Source organism: Odocoileus virginianus, chromosome 20 (genome assembly GCF_023699985.2).
Source record: "Odocoileus virginianus isolate 20LAN1187 ecotype Illinois chromosome 20, Ovbor_1.2, whole genome shotgun sequence".
Taxonomy (NCBI): domain Eukaryota; kingdom Metazoa; phylum Chordata; class Mammalia; order Artiodactyla; family Cervidae; genus Odocoileus; species Odocoileus virginianus.
The window spans coordinates 56,466,744-56,488,885 of NC_069693.1; the positions used below are offsets into that span (position 1 = coordinate 56,466,744).

At 38.6% G+C, this 22,142-nt stretch overlaps 1 long non-coding RNA gene across 1 annotated transcript in view; it reads right to left on the reverse strand.

Moving 5' to 3' along the window:
- Positions 1 to 22,142, reverse strand: part of LOC110131397 (uncharacterized) — a 289,821-nt gene that overhangs the window by 167,606 nt on the left and 100,073 nt on the right. Inside the window, exon 2 of the long non-coding RNA XR_002312175.2 lies at positions 4,396 to 4,505. This is a non-coding gene — a long non-coding RNA (uncharacterized lncRNA). The remainder of the gene's footprint in view (positions 1 to 4,395; positions 4,506 to 22,142) is intronic.

Here is a 22,142-nt window from a genome sequence, read left to right on the forward strand (position 1 = left end):
CATTTTCTCTTCGAGTAAATCCAAAGCAAGATAGTGAGATTTAGGCTGGGCTGCAAGAGTGACTATAATAGACCTCAAAGAGAATGCATCTATTACAGTTTTCTTTCATCCAATTCTTCATTATCCCAAGTATGTTTTAAAGAATTTCCTTAAGAGTCCTGAAAACAATTTCAGCAATGACTAAACTTCCACTTCACCAAATAATCTTGGACATTTACATGAAAACTATGCAAAAACAATCAGACTGTTAGCCATAGTCTGATCCCCTGGAAACATTTTAGTAACTTTTTTAATTATCAGCTTCATCCTCTTGTTGCTTCATTTGTTACTATCATATTAGCTGGTATAGAAAATTCTTATTTTCTGTTCCTTTTTATTAAATTTTTTTTCCCTTATGGGAAGTACAAAAATAAAAAACCAAGTGTCCATGAACAGTCACCATGAAAATGAATTTAAATCATTTATACCCAGATTTGGAGAAGGAAATAGCAACCCACTCCAGTACTCTCGCCTGGAAAATCCCATGGAGAGAGGAACCTGGTAAGCTGCAGTTCATGGAGTCGCAAAGAGTTGGACACAACTGAGCGACTTCACTTTCTTTTCTTTCTTTCTTTCTTTACCCAGATCGGCTGTATACTTACTTTGCCATCTTTCACTTAGATTAATAATTTAAAAAAAGAATCTGTGGTTGGGGAGAGCCATGGGGCTCACTGTCACTTCTATCTCTGATTTCTGGATTCGGAACCTGGTCAAGACATGGAGACGAAGCGGGACTTTCCCTGTCATAATACTCAATCTTCCCAGAGCAAATGATCACATCACATACTTAGTCACAGCCTTAGTTTTTGACTCACAAATCTTCTTCTCTATCAAAATATAGAACCCCATTTTATGAGTTTCAACAAGAGAGCTGGGAGAAAAGGGCAGAGAGAGAATCATAAATGAAATAACAGGCTTGCCACTGTGGGGACCTAGCATAGGATACTGCGTTTGTCTCTGTGGAGAAATTATAAAATGAAAAGACAGCATGAATTTGAAGAAACACATGCTAACTATGAGAAGCTCCTGAGGAAATCTAAGATTGCTGTGGCTTGTACCATATGAGGGTATGTGTGCCATTGGTGGGTGTGGGGGCTTTGATAGACACAGCCTGGTCAGAAGACCATGAGACTGAAGCTTGTAGGAGAACTCTTTTAAATTTCTCTTTTAGTCTTTCAAGTTCTCTTTCAGTCTCCATCCATCTTCGCCTCCTCTCCCACACATGGTGCTTTGGAACCACCTTTGCCTGACACTGTGATCAGGAATCCCAGTGTTATCAGAACAGTATGAGAGCAGAACACCAAAAAAACATATATGGGCTACTGTGTTGCCATCTTCCACTGATTCCTCCATTCTCTAGTCTAAAACCCTAAACTCCAAATGGAAGGAGATTCCTACTCCCTAACTTGAGGGTTCACCTGGGGGGGCAGAACCCTTCAGAGTTGGGAACAATGGTTCTATGGTGCCTGCAGCTGTCCATTAGAGAGCTCAGCCACCCCCTTACGTCCAAACACACTGTGAATTAAGTCCAAGCCCTTCCTACCAGACAACGTGGTAACTGAGGGGCATGTGAGTAACTCACTGGCTGTAAAACTTGGGGGGTGGGGGAGAGTAATATAAATACAGTAAGAAACACAAAAGCTGAAGAATGCATATCATCCAAATGATTAAAATATATGGACCAAGAATTTTAAATGCAATAAATACCCTCAAAGACAAAAACAGGGAATGGTTGTAACATGAAAGAGGAACAAGAAAAAAAGTCCCCAAGGAGCAGTTAAATGGAGTTAAACCCTTATTAAATAACAACATCATTTTGGAAATATAAAAGTATTCATTCAAAATAAATTTTAATAAGTCAAGGATAAATATTACTATCAACTTATTACTAAAAATGAGGGAAGAATGAGAATAATAGAAACACTTGGTTAATCCAAAGAGAATAACAAAAACACTTGATTAATCCAAAGATACACAATTGAGGAGAGAAAAAGAAACAAACAGAAGGGGTAAATAGAGAAAAGCAAGATGGTAGACTTAGTAATAAGTAAATATAGTAATAACTAATTAAATTAAATGTTAATGGAAAAAATATTCTATAAACAGCAAAGACTTTGAGATTAGATAGAAATAACAAAATCCTGCTATATGCTGTTTACAAGGTGTATGTTTTAAATGACAAAAACTGTCTAAACAAAGGGAGGAGGAAAGATATACCAAAAGATTACTAACTAAAATAAAGCTGAAGGAACTATATTAGTATCAGACAAAGAAAACTTTTAAACAAGTAATAGCACTTTATAATAAAAAAGCATCTTCTTAGGGATAGATAGGTCATAAGAATTAAAGTTTAACTGACCTTAGTCATAGTAAATTCATTTTTAATATACTGCCAATTTCTAATACCCTCTTTAGAATGTACATGCACAGTCATATGAGAAACTGGGCTGTTGAACAGGAGTTCTTTAATTTTTTGTTTCTTTATAATGGCATAAACAGGGAAGCTTGCAGCAGCCTTCTCTGAAATAGTGTTAAAGAGCACTAGGATTTTTTTTAAAAGAGCACTAGGATAATAACTAGCATTAAGCTCCTTTGACATGCTTGCCAAGGCAATGAATGCTACTTGTACTGTCTCCTAGAATGGGAGAAAATAATGCTGTTCAGACCTAGAATCTGAAACTGAATTGAGCTTCACACTCTATCCATGACTAATTTTTGCTTCATTATTAATCCATGGATCCCAGAGAAGTTACAGGCATTCCCTTCTTGTTCTCCTTAGAAATACATAGGCACAGAAGCTATCCATCAGGCCATTTACAGTGCGCAGTTCAGTTCAGTTCAGCCACTCAGTCGTGTCCGACTCTGCGACCCCATGGACCGCAGCACGGCAGGCTTCCCTGTCCATCACCAACTCCCGGAGCTTGCTCAAACTCATGTCCTTCGAGTTGGTGATGCCATCCAACCATCTCATCCGCTGTCATCCCCTCCGCCTCCTGCCTTCAATCATGTCAGCAAAACAATAAAATGGGACAGCTGTAATGATAATAAGTATGAATATTTTCTGACTAACCATCAACAAGCAGAATTATCAAGCGAGTATGATTGTCATTGTTTTTAATTAATTATCTTAAAAGAAAAAAAAGACTATTTCTCTGACTTGAAGAATTATTTCAAAGAATTTTACTATATTAAGAAAACTTTTAATGGACTGAAAATCTCAAAATCTTTCTTTTGAAAAATACACATCAGAACAGTGGTTCTTAAATTCATATACTCCCCAGAATCCCTTCATAGGGAAAACAGATTTCTGGGAGCCACCAAGGAGTTTTTTGAATCAGTAGGTCTGGAGTGGGATTTGGTAATTTGCATTTTTAACAAATTTCCAGGTGATGCTGATGCTACTGGTCCCCAGAACACACTTTAAAAGAGCCACTGCTTCAAACAAATGAATAGACCCATCTGGGAATTATCTAATCTCCAGTACGTGAGTGACTTTTTTTCTACTCTGAAACATTGAATTAGTTTAATGTGAACGAGATTTCTTCTACACGAAAGGCTAACAAACACTTAATTGGATGTTTTCCATAAAACGACGGCTGGTACTGATTCAATACACAGAAACTTTCCATGTGTCTCCACCTCACACCTGCTCAGGGACCAGCAGAGCTTCAGCACAGTAGTGTTCCCTAATGCTCCTTCAAAGCTCCAGAGAGTCCCAAAGGCAAATTTTATTGTGCTGTTTGGCCTCTCAGATTTGTTCACATCATTGAATTTTACGCAGCTCCCTAGTCCCATGAACACTGAGTCTCATCAAAGTAGGAAAACACTGCAATTGAAACCACCCAAAGAAACCAAGGGTATCCACGAGACACTAATACTTATCTTCTCCCTTTTTATCTGATGTTTAGTGCATCTAACTTACAACAAGGATTGGATGTAAACAAAAATCTTATTAAGAGCAGCAATCAGCTGGGAAGAAAATCAAGTGGTACATCACACACTCAGACACTCTCTTGAGTTGGACTGGCATTTGGGCAGAACAGAGAGAGATGAATTCCTATAGAGGTGTACCTGATAGGATATGTGCAGTACAGAGAAGTGTCCACCACAAGAGAGCAATCAGAGCAATCAACAAGACCACTCCTAGATCACTCGGGGAGCATAACTGGGACAGTACAAATTAAATACCTTTGTATTTAATACATTAAATACAGGAGAAATTAAATATATTCTAGGGATCTGCTGTACAAGACTGTACCTGAGGCAATGACAATGTACTGTACACTTACAATGTTATTAAGAGGTTGATCTCATGTTAAGCATTTTTACCAAAACAAAATGTATTAATATACATACATGTATAGAGATGAGATATTAGCATGAAGCATCACGGATTCTGTTTTGTAGATGAGATCTTAGCAGTGGCTGATGCAGTTGTTTCACTCACAGGTTTGTCTTCTGAGGGTCTGAAAAGATGGAGAAATGATAGAAAGGAAGAAAGACAGGGCATCATGTGAATTCAACTGCCTTGGGGAGACTCTGTGAGGAGGACACGTGTGCCTGAATTATAGGGTAGGTCCTCTGCACAGGCACACACAAAGGACTGCTTTATTTAAATTCACATTGTTTTGCTTTTCAGCACCTTTGGAATGATGCAGTTCCTTAAATATTACTTATTAGCTCAGTTTCCCCAATTTCACACTGGTGCTTTTTCAGGTACTTCGCTGGAAACAGTCACATATAGTATAATTGTTTTAAATGCACTTTGTAAAATTTGTTTAAAATAAACTAAATCACTGTGTGTATCTACAGCCTCTGAGTGAGGAATTAGAAAATATTCTCAAAATAAATAGGTATAATAAATATTATGATCATTTTACCTGTCATTACAAGTTATTTAAATTAAGGAGCTGGAAAGTACCACTTGCAAAAGAAGGGGAGATCATGTTTCCCCTCAGCATAGCCAAAAAAAATTTAGAAAAGTTGGTATTTTGACAATATTAAAACTATCAGATGGGTGATCTAGAGATTATCATACTAAGTGAAGTAAATCAGAAAGAGAAAGATAAATATCATATGAGATTGCTTATATGTGAAATCTTAAAAAATGATACAAACAAACTTATAAAACAGAAACAGACTCACAGACGTCAAAATCAAACTTATGATTACCAATGGGGAAACGTGGGAGGGGAGGGACAAACCAGGAGCTGAGGATTACCATATGCACACTACTGTATAAAAAATAGATAATAAACAAAGGCCTCCTGAATAGCCCAAGGAACTCTACTCAACATACTGTAATAACTTACATGGGAAAGGAATCTGAAGAAGAATGGATATAGGTGTATGTACAGTTATTCAGCCGAATCGCTTTGCTGTAAGCCTGAAACTAACACAATAGTTGTAAATCAATTATACTTCAATATAAAAGAAAACTTAAAAACACCAGAACGAAAGACTGGTTCAAAATGGCAGAAAAGGACCTGTGCTCACCTCTTCCTTCAAGAGCACTGAAATCACAGCTAACTGCTGAACAGTCATCCACAGGAAGACACTGGAACCCACCCAAAACGTCAGAACCAATGAAATTCTTAGCTTGCTTAAATAATAGAGCAACTATCAATAATGTGTTTTGGAAATTGTGTTATATACATCTCATAGGTAGGTAAAATTCACAGTGAGATAACTTTACAAAAATGCTAACAACACAAAATTGAAGCACTCCTCTTGTTTTGCGATTGTATTTGAATGATGTCTAAAAATTTTATATTAGCTCCAAACAACATCCAGATTTGATGTGATTGTGACACCATGTCTTCAGTCATGGAAAATACAATTCTTTCACTTATCATCTCTGTGTCATGTTCTCCTTTTCACCATGCAAACTTTCAAACATAGCAAAAAGTACAGAGAACACTCTAATCAGCCCTCATATAGTGACTGTTCAGCTCTAAAACATATTAATTTATGGCCAGCCTTAATTCAACTATTGACCCATGTATTTTAGCCAGAATATTTTAAAGCAAATTCCATATATCATGGCATTTCACTATAAATACTTAGCATGCTTCCCTAAGACTGTTTTTAAACAATCATCATCTTTTATAAGTCAATAATTTCTTAAAACCATGAACCTTTCCTGTGTACTTGATTTATTTGAGTCAAGATCCTTCAATGTCCACGTGTTGTATTAAGTTGTCATATCTTTTAAGTTTTATTTACTCCATGGATATGTACTATCAAATGTCCCACACTTTGCATTTGACTGACTACTTCCTCATGATGTGTATATTCACGTTCCTCTCTCCCCAGTATTTCCCACAAATTTATAGGAAACACTGGAGAACTTAAGATATCCAGGCTTAAGTATTCTTACAAACATACTTCATATGTGGTGCTTTGTACATCCTATTACTTCACATCATTGAGACCCCATGATAATCTGGTTGCCCCAGATATTTAATGATGTTAAGATTGATCTGTGAATTCAGATGATGTTAGTCTGTCTTCATTATAAAATTTTCAATCAAGTTTTCCCCAAACTTTAAAATCCATTGCGATTGTTGCCTAGAGTTGTAAAATGCAGCTATAGAATTCTATCACTCTTTCATCCACGTATTTATTAGCTGAATTTTTATAGAAAAGAACTTTCATTCTCCCAACTCGTTGTTGTGTTCCCTTTCAAGATCTTTTTCATTCTAACTTGAAGAATATTTTTCTATCTATAGGAGTCAGAAATATTTTCCTGTCCTATTTTTGGATGTATAGCCATGAACTACTTGAGAGCCCGGGGAATGTTAAATAATGCCAATAATGAACTAGATCATCCCAATGCATAAATTATCCTCAGGCTCACATCCCTTACTTTAGAAGCTTCATTAATTGCTCTAGCTGCATTAACTTTTAAAGGCCACTGGGGTCCCATTAAGTTACAGTTATCTTATGACTCCATCTGAGATGCTTAGCCCCAGGGAGTAGTTTGTATGCTAAAAAAAATTGGGGTGACAAAAGAGAGAAAGCATTACATTTAGTTGCAAGTTAACTCAAAAAAGAATAAGATCTGCAAGAATAGCCATAAAATCCATTTATTTAAAGCTTCATAAAATTTGACTGAAGTATTCTTAATAGGCTAGCCACATGCTTTTTTTAAAAAATGTGGCCATTTTTTTTGCAGCTTGATGAAGCACACTGCTGGTGAGGCCCAGGTTTGCTCCCAATGGATGGGTTAGTTAATATCACGAGGAAAAGAGCAAACAACTGTGGTACGTTTGCATCTTGACTCTGATGGCTGTCTTGAAAAATGCATATCATTAAACTTGCAATAGAAGAGAAAGACAGTGTATATTTCAGCAAAATAACTGCTTGAAAGGGATCTGACTTTTGGAGGAAAGAAATGCACATATTTAAACAACAATAGCAAAGATCTGAAGGCACAACAGTAAGTAAAATACATTCAGTGTAACAGAATATGCCTTTAGCTCCCATGAAGCTTTACCTCTGGAGGATTCATGATATTTCTTTCAAATGTTTCTATATACATCTTCCTTCTCTAAAAAATATACTCCCTCCAACTCACAGAATTACTTCAAAATGCAATTCTTTCTCTCTTTATTCATTAATCAGGATTCTCGAAAGACTAATTAGACTTCTGCTTAAAAGAAAAAGACTGAGAGAGAAGAAAGCGTAAGCAAGTGCATTAGAGAGACAGAATCAGAGCAAGACAGAGAGTCAGAGAAACAAGAGGAATTGCTTTAAGAAATTAATGCTTTCTTTCTCATCAAAAGCCAAGTGGGAATAGTGACACAGCAGAATGGGAAAGCTGAAGTCTCTGGGCCGCAGGGCATCACAGAAAGAGAAGCCGCTGACTCTGCAGACACCTGAGAGGTTCTGCAGAGAGGAGCTCCAGATGTGTCAGGGGTAGGTTCCTCCAGAAATCAGGGACTTGTTTGGAAGTTTGTGCATAGTGCAATCAGACCTTAAGATTTTCTCCTCCAACCAAGGCAGCCTGGTTCTTACTTTCTTTTACCCCACAATAGTCACAGGTCTATGCTTGAGAAAAACTAAACCCAAAAGTTTCCATGAAATGTTGAGTTCCTTCTGGACTGAAAATCTATAGCAGTGTTTCTCTGCTGCCTTTCTGAGCATCAGAATGTATATATTTCTGGTCCTAAGCAAAAGCAAACAATACTCCTCAGCGATGGGATAAACAGAAGGGGGGTTACATTCTATTTACGTAAATGGTCAGCTGGCTAGTTGCTAGCTCTATATTCTTTTCTTAGGATTTCATTGGTTTTGGTCCTTTGGAAGTAAAACTTGGAACTCTTTCTGTCTATCACACTATTTTTAGATAAAGAATCCGAAATCACATATCTCTACAGTAACCTGTTTTCCCCATTACCGCCTTGGTCCTTCTGTTTAAGAGAGCATTTTCTTTTCCAGGTTGGCATAAAGTTTTTGAACAGTTCTACTGTGCAATACAAATAAAAACAAATTACAAAAATCTAAATAGTAATAAAATATAATTAAATAACTATTCAGGTGTCAAGATTTCCACTGAGAATGAGGGTGCTCCTTAGCCCAGCGTCTAGGAATTTCAAAGATGGCACCCAGGCAGACAGGGTTTGTCCTCGTGTGTTCATCAGCTTCATATTTCAGGAATTACAGAAGCCAAAGTGTTTCACATTAGTATGCATTTAGGGTATCCATCTTCAGTTTACATTACGTAAATGCATGTTAAAGAGAGTGAGAGCAGGTTTTACAGAAGTATAAAGGACTCTGAAGAAAGAGGTAAATCAAGATATTAAACCAATATTTGCAAAATGTCACTGCTAGTGGAAAGTCCTGGGAATTTTAGCTCAAATATGAATTCAGAGATGACATTTGTGAGTGGATTATCTGCAAAGATCAGTGGGTTGGTTCTCATTATGGACATGAGCCAGTCACAGAGGGAAAGTTGGTCACGGCATCAGGATATAGCCATTGCTATCCTCTGAATGTTTAGGGCTCCCAGCCCCCCAAAATTCACATGTTGAATTCCTAATAGCCAATGTGATAGTATTAGATCAGGCCTTCAACAGGTGAAGTCATGAGGGTGGAACCCTTTTGAATGGAATTAATGCCCTTAAAGAAACCCCATAAAGCTCCCTAGCCCCTTCTGCCATGTGAGGATACACTGAGAAGTCTACCCCAGAAGAGGGCCCTCACCCATTCATGCTGGTACCCCAATCTCAGACTTCTAAATTCCAAAACTGTGAGATATGTTTGTGGTTTTATAAGCCACCCAGACTGTGGTATTTTGTTATAGCAGCACAAACAGACTAAGACAGTCACTATAAACTTTACCATCACCATCAATCTGAAACCTGTCTAATCAAGACAGGACCACGCATTAGAAACAATACATTTTCTCTGACAAACTAATACCTTCAAACGCTTTCCCTGACTTAGATCCTTCTGATGCGTTGTTCAGCCACTAAGTCGTGTCTGATTCTTGGTGACCCCACAGACTGCAGCATGCCAGGCTGCTCTGTCCCCTACTGTCTCTCAGAGTTTGCTCAAATTTATGTCCATTGAGTCGGTGATGCCATCCAACCATCTCATCCTCTGCTGCCCCCTTCTCCTTGTGCCTTCAACCTTTTCCAGCATCTGGGTCTTCCCTAATGAATTGGCTCTTATCATGAGGTGGCCAAAGTATTGGAGCTTCAGATTCAGCAACAGTCCTTCCAATGAATATCCAGGGTTGATTTTCTTTAGTATGCGTTGGTTTGAACTCCTTGCAGCCCAAGGGACTCTCGAGTCTTCTCTAGCACTACAATTTTAAAGCATCAATTCTTCAGCACTCAGCCTTCTTTATGGTCCAACTTTCACATCCATACATGACTACTGGGTTAGATTTTAGTTATTTTGACTGTGCAAAAACTGGAGTTGACACTGCACAACACAACAATGTTAATTAAAATTATAATTATTACCAGAACATGTGTAAACAATCTTACATACAGACTCTCTGACTCTCTTCTGAGTTGTTTGTGTTTTTTAGGTTGTACTTTTTAGGAAAGGGAGAAATAACTGGAATAGGATTTCTTGTTTCTCTGCATTTGTTTGTTATTTAAATTGAAGTTTTAAAGGGAAATGGTAGCTATCATTTTAGAGATCTACTCTAGTTAGACACAGACAACTTTCAGAAACCAGACCCTTGCATAGGTTCCTTCATGCTTCCCCTCTCCTGCCACCACCAAACCGATCCGTTTAACAGGACCCAGCCTCAATTTTCAAAATCATTACAATTGCAACAGCTAGTTCCAAATTTTCCTATTCTGCAATGGTTCTGATAATCACCTCCAGAGTTCATTGTTTGTATGAGAGTGTCCTCCATTATGTTATCTTTACCGATTGAAAAAACCTAAACTTCTACCTTTGAATAATTCTAGGTTATTGTCACCTTGTCTCTTATCTTCTCAGACTGTGAACAATTCTCCCTCCATCTACATGGCTACCTTGACCGCATTTGTAGAGGGACAATGTGTCTCCCCTGAGCTTCCTCCTTTGTACCTGATGATTGCCTTGCTGGAGGAGGCCAGTGGAAAGGAATCACGTATTCCTCATCCTTTAAAAAGTAAAGCAACTCACATTTAAGATGTCACACTGTTTTATTGGAAAGTATAAAAAGAAACTGTTTTACGGTGTCATTACAATGACACGGTGCAAGGACTGGCTCTAAAAAACACCTCTGCCTTGGGAGACCAAACAGTTTAAGGCAGAAACTATCAAACGATGTCAAGCTAAACTGTTTATCCATCATCAGAGAACAGAATTGTTTTCTCTAATGGAGCGTCTTCTCTTGTTATGCATTCACTAAATATTGAAATCACCACTGTGGAAATTAATACTGAGGGGAAAATTCATGTGTCATTTGATAATCTAGTTAAGGACATGCGTTCCAGATTGAACAAAATTTAGCATCAAAAACAGGGTCAAAAACATTATTGAAAGATTTTATCTTGATCCTAAGGATTTAGTTGCCCCCAAATGCATAAAATTAATAAAATATGTTTTACTTACTTCTGTTTTATTTAACAATCACTCTCTTGGACTGACCAATCAAAAATCCAAGCAAACAGAAACTCTAGTTTACAATAGTCTTTACCTAAAAAAGACATTTTCTTGGGTTTTTTAAAAAACACTATCTTAATTCACCATATACAACTAGATCCTTGGAAACGTTTTTTATATGTATGTTTTTACATAGTGTATTCCATGCACCAAAGTGTGGTAAACACGTTCTTTCACTGAAATAACACAGCTCATTTTTACACAGATAAACATCATTCTATCCTTTTTTTTCTTTCTTTCTTTCTTTTTTGCTACACAATGCAGCATGTAGGATCCTAGTTCCCTGACTAGGGATTGAAGCCACACCCCTGCATTGGGGCACAGAGCCTTACCGCTGGACCATCAGGTAAGTTCTGATAACCAGCATTCTAAAAGCAAAATACAGACGTGAGAGTACATCAAACTAAAAAGTTTCAGCACTAGAAAGGAATCAACAGACTGGGAAAAAAAATTCTAAGAAGTAGGAAAAATATCTGAAAGGAATATATCTGATACGGGGTTAACTTCCAAATTATACAAGAAAGTCCTACAAAAAAGAGAAAAACATAAAAAAAAAAAAAAAAAAAAAAAGCTTAAGTGGACAAAGGATCTCAGTAAACATTTGTCCAAGAAGACAGTAAAATGGCCAACAAGTACATGAAAAGATGTTCACCATTACTGTTCATCAGGGAAATGTAAATCAAAATCACAATGAACTATCACCTCATGCTCAGTAGAGTAGCTGTTATCAAAATTGGAACTCTTGTGCACCATTGGTAGGAATGCAAAATTGTGAAGCCACTATGTATATAAACACCACAGAGGGTCTTCAAAAAATTAAAAAGAACTACAGTATGATTAGGCAATCCTACTTCTGAAAGAGGTGAAATCAGGATCTCAAAGAAATATCTGCACTCCCATGTTCCCGGCAGCATTATCCACAACAGCCAAGACTGGGAAACAACCCAGATGTCCATCAATGAATGAGCGGGTAGAGAAAACATGGTACGCATGTGGAATGGAATAGTTTTTAGCCTTAAAAAAGAAGGGAATGCTGCTGTATGTGACAACATAAATGAACCTGGAAGACATTATGTTAAGTGGGATAAGCCAGTCACAGGACAAATACTGTGATTCCACTCAGATGAGGTATCTAAAATAAACTCATAAAAACAGAGAGAAAGTGGATGTTTGCCAAAGGCTGAAGGGAGAGGGAAGTCACTATTCAACAGGGATAGAGCTTCAGTTATGCAAAATGAATACATTCTGGATGTCTGTTCTACAACATTGTGCCTATAGTTAACAATACTGTATTACACTCTTAAAAGTTCATACAGGGTAGATATTGTATTAAGTGTATTTAGCACAATAAAAAATTTTTCTCTTTAATTTAAATTTTAAAAGATGTTTCTAAGAATGCTAGCTGTATATATAGTTCTGTGAAAGAATGTCTTCAACATGCAATGCATGGAATAACAGGCATTTTTGAAGCAATATGCATAATGAAGATAGTTTTTTTTTTTAACATTTTCATTAACAATAATCAGGGAATATGCTATTCCTAGAATCCAAACTGGATCGCTGTTAGAAATTCTTCAGTGGCTTTTCTTGCACCCAGAACAAAATTCATCTTTCTGCCATGGTTCATGTTGTCTGTGTTGCGTGAGTTCAAGTCACTCTCCAGGTTCCTCTCTTGGGCCCACCCCATCCCACCCCACCCCTGCGCATGCTGCACTTCAGCTCCACTCTGCTTTCAGCTGCCTGCAGACCCCAGGCTCTCTTCCTCCTCCAGGCACTGGCGGACGCTGTTCCCCTTGCCTGGAGTGCTTCTCCTCTCCACTGTCCACTGGGACTGGCACTTCTATCTGAGCACTTAATTAACTTGTCCATAGCTTTTAAATCACATAATCATTTTACTTTATTCCATATTTGCTTTCATACCTGCCCATGACCCAGAAGTTAACCAGCACAAGTACAGGAGTTCTGTGTGTTCCGAATTATTTCAACATCAGAGGACAGCATGTGTAGGCACCCAAGATACATGTAAAGAGTGAATGAATGAGTGATTTTAGGGAAACTTTTTAAACCTGAGTCTTTTTTTAAATTAATTAATTTATTTTAATTGGAGGCTAATTACTTTACAATACTGTGGTGGCTTTTGCCATTCATTGACATGAATCAGCCATGGGTGCACATGTGTCCCCCATCCTGAACCCCCTCCCACCTCCCTCCCCCCTCATCCCTCAGGGTCATCCCAGTGCACGGGCCTTGACCACCCTGTCTCATAGGACTGGGGATCTGTTTCTCATACAGTAATATACATGTTTCAATGCTGTTCTCTCAAATCATCCCACCCTCGCCTTCTCCCACAGAGTCCAAAAGTCTGTTCTTTACATCTGTGTCTCTTTTGCTGTCTTGCATGCAGGGTCATCATTACCATCTTTCTAAATTCCATATATATTAAAGTTGAGTCTTATTGTTTTCCATGGTATACAAACTCACAAGGCCAGTAAGTATTCACCTTCCATCCATAAAAACAAATAATCACATACTTTTCCAAAATATAAACATATAATCCCCCCCTTCCCTACTTCTCCACCTCCTCCTCTTTTATCTTCCTCTTCTTTCAGCATCAGGAAAACTTTAAAGTTTGTGACGGGAAACTACCATTTCATGAGCATGTGATAGGTATATTTACATTACATACCTCTTTACTCCACAAATGAGTTTTTTTTTTCCTATAGTCTGTCCATAACAGCAGGTTTTGTCTAATGCCAACTACCTGGACCACAAGCCTCACAATGGGGACTGGATAAAGGTGTGAAGGAGATTGTATAAATCAATCCTTAACACTAGCAACATGAAGGAGGTACTTATTGATTTGATAGACAGCCAATAATTATCCTAAGGTAGGTTACTCTGTAATCAGAAATCAGAAATTTTATCTTTAAAACCTTAAATTCAGCCTTCCAAACTTCAAATGGCATTCTACTTCAGCAAACTACTTCCACAAAGCTAAAGAATGCTTTCACATTTATCCAAAAAGATGTACCCTAGTTTATAAGTCCTATTCAAAAGATGCATGTTTTTTATTTCAGACTCTAGACACCTTAGAATAATTCTTTTAAGTGCTTCATTACACAGCTAATATCTTAACAAATTTCTGTGACAACATTTAAATTAAAATAGGTGAACCAAACTAGCTCTTGTTCTCCAACCCACCACACCTCAGTCTCCTCTGCCTCAGAAACTACTCTTATCTCTGTGATGTGTGCCCTTCAAGATATTCTGGACCATTTAGGAATGCACACATCATCCTATACTGAAACAAAATTTACTTTTCCATTTTAATACAATACTTGGCATATTTCCACCTTGCTTTTTTTCCTGTCATAATATATCTTACAAATCAGTCTGCAACAAATGTCAGGTTTTGTAACTCTTCCTAGTCATAGAAATATAGTTGCTCCTTAGTTACTTTTTTATGCCCTACTGCTGGACATATAGGTCAATAACAGAAAGAATGGCAGTGTCATAAAGCATGCACATTTTAAAATAATACATGCAAGCAAACTTCCCTCCATAGTGTCTACACCAATTAATAACTACACTTGGACTCAAAATATCTGATATACAACTTTACCCTACTTCATATTAGCAGTATTTTTTAAATCATCATTACATACAAAAATTTGTCATCCTATTTAGGGAAAATTTTTCAATTAATTTTCATTATAAAATATATGATTGAAATACATATATTTACTATACCTATGTATTTACTGAAACTTGGTGTTTCATCTTTTGCAAACTGTCTCTTTCTATCTTTTGTCCATCTTATTGTGTTATGGATATTCTTCTTAAATTTTTGAAATGTTTCTTTTTGGAACTTCTAGATGTGACTATTTTACCTGTTAACATGGTAAAGAATATCTCCCCTACCCTCCGTTGTCACTTATATTTAAATCTGTTGACTGCTTCTTCATATATTATTTATCTTAATAGAATCAAATTTACCAGAGGCTCTTCTCATAAAGAAACAACTTGTCAAATTCTATTTTAAAACCTGTTGGATTTTTGTTGGGACCATACTGAAATTATATTTTAATTTACAGAGATATTAATGTATCTTCAAAATACTGAGCCTTCAATTCAGGCAAAATGGCATATCTTTACATTATTTGGCATGTTTTTATGTCCTTCAGCAATTTTTTTAAATCACAACAATGTATGACTTTGTACGAAACAAAAAATACAATATGTGAATACAGATGTATTCTGTAGAATACAGAATGTCTATTTTTCTCTTCAAGAGGCTATGATTCTCATTCTTAGTAAAAACAGACATGAGCTGCACACACAGAGAAACAGCCTGGTCATTAGCTTCACAATTTAGCCCCTAATGATCAATAGGTGAATTCCTTTTTGATCTTTCATAAAATCCAAAAAGATAGCTAAAGGAAAACTTTACACTCTGGTTCCAACAATCTGAAAGATATTATAGTCTACTGTAGTACAGCCAATATATGCAAATATGCCTACATTAAACATAATTTCAAAAATGAGGCAGTAATGATAATCCTCTTGCTAAAGAGGTCACTGCATGAGAATAATACATTTTTTATAAATTCAAAATTATAAAAATGCTGTTATAAAAGCCCTCTGGGTACATTCTATGCATATAAATTTTTCCCTTTATGCTGGATATTTTTAAACAACAGAAGTCTCAAAAAAAAATAGAAGCAAGTTTCAGACTAAACTACATTATTTTATATATTTCAATGAGTAGATTATTTGAATCCTAATTATCCTACAAAATATCAAATTGTATCACAGTAGAGAATTAAAATATTCTCGTGTACTTCAGTTTTAGAATATCATGTAAACAACCAATCACCAAAACACAATTGTAAATTGTAGAGTAAAATGTGCTTTTGCATTAAGTTGAAGACATTTTTAATTTAAAAAAAATTAAAAGAAAAAATATAAACGGTATTTCGAGCGCCACCTTCTAAATTCCCAAGGTCACGGAGGAGAGGCTTTGGGGTGATCCCGCTTGCTGTGTGAGTCCAGGTCACACACCACTGCTCCTGGACATCACACAAGGCCGTGCCTTCTGCTATGTGCGGCTTTCCCGAAAGAACAAACTCACACAGAATGCCACTGGCAGTGTGGAACTTAGTATATATCTAGACAGGGAGATGAGGAGAGAATATGCACAGAAAATAAGCCAAAATCCTCTCAGGTTAGTCTTCAAATCCCGTTCTCAGTCAAGCTTCCAAAAGCGGTCTTACTTTTCCATTGAGCGCTGTTTCATTAGCTCCGCTCGACTTCCCGCAGTGCTTACTCACTGAAAACTACTTTTTCTTGCAAAGTGGCGCCCTCCGCCTGGGAGACCCGGATGTGGCTGGGCCTCAGCCCTGGGCTTCCAAGGCTGCGCTAGTGGTAAAGAACCCGCCGGCCAGTGCAGGAGACATGAGAGAGGCAGGGTCAGTCCCTGGGTCAGGAAGATGCCGTGGAGAAGGAGATGACAGCCCACTCCAGTGTTCTTGCCTGGAAATCCCATGGACAGAGGAGCCTGGCGGGCTACAGTCCAGAGTCGGACAGGACTGGATTGACTCAGCACACACAAGCCCTGGAGGCTCAGCCTCTGCCTCCGAGGATCCTAGCCCGAAGCCACTCTGAACACGGGAACAGCTCTCCAGCAAGGAGCTCTCATTCGAGCCGGCGGGAAAACAAATCTGTCTCCAGAGGTTGGTTTCATGCTATGTTCTCTAGAGAGACATTGTATAAGAAACACTGTGACCCTAAAAGAGGGGAGGGGGACGTAAATCTGAAGAAGGAGGGGCATAGCAATTATTGAAAACCAGCCCATCGTCCTAGACCATAACAAAGACATAAAAATAAAACATCTCAAAATGCCATGTGAGACAGAAAAGTTAAATCTGCCACAAAGGGGTTGTTAAAATTGGTTCATTATTTCACCTAGGATAAGCTTTACCGTTCAAGTATTTCAGTCAGTATTTCAGCTTTTTCCCACTAGATTATTTCAAGTATCTTTTACAGAAAAGTTGTTAAATGCAAGACGATCCAATGTCTGAGTGGAACAACTAATCCCATGAAAGTTAGGGTCTACGTTCATTGTAACTCAAGCTCACTAAGAGATAATTCCAAAATGGATATTGAGGGTAGAAAGTAATATTCGCTATTACTACTGTTATCATTAGTAGCATAATTCTTATTGTTCTTAGCCTTTGTATTCCAGATTTAATACTTTAGTAATGTTTGACATGCAAGGATATAGACTAATAAAATGTAAATCTTATAATCATTCCCACAAGTGAAAAGTAATATAGTTTGGAAACTGTAGAGGCTGACAGATGTGGTATGATTTCTGTGGTCAGAAAATGGACATTTGACCTTATATGTCAAATTGTGAGTTAATTTTAAATTAATAAGAATTAAGCATGGCATGTATACTTTGTAGCTGTTCCTGAACTCTCCCATTCTGTTATTTATTCTATCACCTATCCACACTCTGTCTCAATACAAGTTCTTTGGGAGAACCTGTTTTTCAGTGCATCACAGAAAATACATAGAACTCTGTTTTCAATATCAAGGACATCCTGTTTCCCAGGGAATGTGAAATCCTCTCAGAAACCTTTTTGGAACCTCGCATCTGATTTAGACGCTTTTCTTTGTTGCTCTCGTGGTAACCTAAGGATACAACAGTGTTAGTGTTTTCCAAACTGTGGTTTATGACTAATTAGTGGGTTATGAAATCAATTTAGTAGGTTTCAACCAGAATTCAACTTTCAATGGAAATAAATATTATAGAAAATATCAGATAACATCACATACTATAAGTGTGAGTTGTATGAAATTTTTGTTTCAATTGCATATGCCTATATATGTATTTATGTATGTATGATTGGACCATGGGCATGTCTCCTAACATGTCATGGCCAAAAAAAACCTTTAAACATTGATGTATATGTTATAAGTTTCATTTTTCCCTGATGGTAAGGCCTCTTGTGAAAGTAGGCCTCTGGTTCTCATGGCCAACACTGAAAGACATCTGCCTTCCACTGACTTCTGACTCTATGTACCATGATATGTATCTTAATTTACAACATAGATAACTAGTAGATGGAGAAGGAAATGGCAACCCACTCCAGTACTCTTGCGTGGAGAATGCCATGGAGGGAGGAGCCTGGTCAGCTACAGTCCATGGGGTCGCAAAGAGTCAGACATGACTGAGTGACTTCACTTTGATTAACTAGTAGATAGCCCAAAACTGGCCACATTCCTCCCAAACTCCATTTTCCCCCAAAGGAGGAGGAACAGTGCTATACATTGGTCAGGCACAAAGAAATTATGGCTACAGTCTATTATGGAGCTTTCATTATTCTGGAAAAATGGAAGATCACAACTCAGGATCCAAACAGAGATGACCTCCTGTGGTATTCTTCCTTCCATATGGGAGGAACACAATTAAATATTTCTCTTGAGTGTCTGAGAAACACAAGGAAGGACAGTGTGCCCAGAGAACAGAATAATGGGAAGAGTGAAAGGAAGAAAAGGTATAGATAAGAGCTAGATCATCTGAAGTCTGCAGTGGAAAGCCCTTAAATGGTTTTAAGCAGGAGAGTAATGTAATGTAAGACTATCTTTAGAAAACTTTTTCTGGCTGCTGGTTAGAAGCTAAGTTTCAGGAGAGCAAGCTTGGAGAATATTTAGAAGACTGGTACAGCGGTCAGGTGACTGACAACGGTGACTTGTGGGTGACAGTCCATGGGGTCACCAAGAGTCGGACACGACTGCACGACTAACTCTGTAACTGATAACGGCTGTTTCCCTAGCATACTAAGAGTTAAGAAAAAACGCAAGGTTAGGAAATGAAGACTGTAAGTATATACTTTAAGCAAGATTTTTAGGAATATTGCTGTCAGGAAGAGCAGAGAAATGGGAAGTAGCTGGAGAGCAATGTGTGTTTAAGGGATATTAGAATCAATGCTATTACTCAACAAACAGTGCTGGGGAACGCTAGGACTCAGCATGGAAAAGGCCTGCATGTTGACCTAACAAGGTCACTTGACTATTATAATACAAATGTAGGCTGAAGTGGCCATGGGGTAACGGTCCTCAATCCTAGCTGCTGGGGCTCAAGAGGCATACCTATGGGACTCAGACTTCCAAGCTTATGGAAATTCTCTTGGAAATTACTATAATTTACATCAATATGCTATGATTGCTCCTGCCCCCCAGAACAGGTCAAAATCAAACATATCCTGGGATATAGTTAGTAGGAATAGAAACTATTCTAAACACCCTGTGTCCTCCCCATGGAGGGGAGGTGAGCTCTGCTATGTAATGACACAAAATGGAAACCAGTCTTAGCACAAGCCTGTGAGATGAGGTGGGGTGATTGATTTTGTCCTCAGTTAACTGGGAAGCCAGACATACATGAGTTACGGCCAGTTGTAATGGCATCTGTTCTTTTAAAATTACCCTTCTATTTATTTACTTACTCATTTATTTTTGGTTGCACTGGGTTGGTTGCTGTACACGGGCTTTCTCTGGCTGTGGTGAGCAGGAACTGCTCTCGTTGCTGTGTGCGGGCTTCTCGTTGCGGTGGCTTCCCTTGTCGAGGAGCACAGGCTGTAGGCACACGGGCTCCAGTAGTTGCGGCTCGCAGGCTCTAGAGGGATCCGTAGCTGTGGTGCACAGACATCACTGCTCCATGGCATGTGGGAACTTCCCAAACCAGGGATCGAACCCATGTCCCCTGCATTGGCAGGTGGATTCTTATCCACTGTAGCACCAGGGAAGTCTGGTATCCGTTTTTAATAATATCTTGCATATGTGTAACACAGATACCTCTATCATTCTTACATTTGTTCTGGAACAAAACTGAATGGTGTCGGATCATACCACCACCGTGTAATAGTGGTAATATTGGTTAAGACTCGGCTACCTCATGTAAATACATCTTAAGGATAACACTGACTTCAGTGGTCAGATGTATTGGGAGGATGAGTTAATGCATCCTCAGGATGTAATTAATACCCATGGAAAATGACTGACCTGAGGAAGAACTGGATCAAGCTAATCATTAACTGATTTCAGCACCAAACAGTTCTGCACAAACTTATCATAAGGCACAAATAACAGTTGATTAAGGCATGAGGAGAGAATAATCAAGTTTCAGACAAGAAAGTGAAAATGTCTGTAATGCTTCTGTAAGACAAATTAGTTTTTCTTTAAATCTATCCCTATCTCCAAAGAGGCTTCTCCAAATATTAGGCATACTCATGTTGGTACTATTGCTATATCTGTTCTATAAACACTACACCAAATGTAAATGCTCAGAAAAATAAGAGTGTTTTGCTCGAAGAGGTACATGGCCTGAGACTACAGGGTGGACTGTTACATAACAAGAAATACATATTTGGTCTCTGTCCCTGGTTCCAGGTACAGGGGTCCTAAAACCCTTGTAATTTCCTGAATGACTGGTGTACTAGGTGTATCTTTTGTTCTAACATTTGATCCTTGACTCCGGTTCCTGACACAGACCTAAAACCTTTATGAGTTTCTGAGTGATGGAGGCATAGGAGCATTTTATACAGAGTTCCTAAATCCCTTGGAATTTTCTGGGTGATAGGACCATCTTTTGTTCTAGTAAGGCGACTCTTGAAGGGCTCTTGAGTGGGAGCCAGTCACCAGAAGGACCAAGCATGATTAGAAGCCTGGAACTTTCAGCTCCATTCCCCATCCTCCCAGGAGGGAAGAAGGGCTGGAGGCTGAGCTAATAAGCAGTCCTGCTTACATGATGAAGCCTCTATAAAACGCCCTCAGCCAGGAGGTTAGGAGAACTTTCTGGTGAGTACATCCAGGAGGGTGGAGAACCCCAGCTCCACCAGACAGGACCTCCTTCACTCAGGACCCTTCTGGAACTCACTCCATCTACATTCTTCTCTGGCTGTTCACCTCTATCCTTTTTTATATCATTTCTAATAAAGCAGGAAATGTAAGTAAATGTTTCGGTGAATTCTGTGAGCCATTATAGTAAATTATACAGCCTGAGGCAGGGGTTGAGGGGGGTTGAGGGGTTGATGCTGTTGTGGGTGATAAGGTATGAGGAAAATCCAGTCATTTCCCTCTGCCCTTAACTCAGCAGAGCGACCCTTTAGAGCCACACATCGCCCAGAATTCCAAGAGCACTAGAAAACACTGAATAAGGTGGTCTCTATCCTTTTCAATTTTTTCTTATTTTTGCTATTTTCAGCTTGGGGGCAGGCGGGTGGCTGTGCTGGGTCTTCCTTTGCAGCCAGCGGCTCTCTGATGGTGTGCACGGGCTTGTCTTGTTGCTGAGTACAGACTCTACAGCACTTAAGCTCAGTAGTTGCAGCTCGCAGGCTCTCAAGCTGCATGTGGATCTTAGTTCCTTGAGCAGGGATTGAACCCACACCTCCTGCATTGGAAGGCGGATTCTTAACCACTGGATCACCAGGGAAGTTCTGGTTTCCATCTTTAAACCCAGAAATGAGTTTGGGAAATGTTAGCGTTGCAGAGAGTCGGACACAACTGAAGCGACTTTGCATGCATGCATGCATGCATGCATTGGAGAAGGAAATGGCAGCCCACTCCAGTGTTCCTGCCTGGAGAGTCCCAGGGACGGAGGAGCCTGGGGGGCTGCCGTCTGCGTGGTCGCACAGAGTCGGACACGCCTGACGCGGCTCGGCAGCAGCTGCAGCAGAGCTGCAGAGGGCGGGGGCGATTCCTCTGCAAACTGCTCGCTTCTCCATGCCCAACATCATCCACCCGTACCTGGATAGTATGTCATTTTAAAGAGCAACAAAAAGAAATATTGTTTTACCCAACACCAAAAACAATCCTATTAGTGTAAAAACCATCAGGTTCATTATAGTAATCCATGAATTAATATCCCTACTTCTTATCAGATATACATCTGAGGTACAGTTTGCACAACTGCTGGTATGACAAGA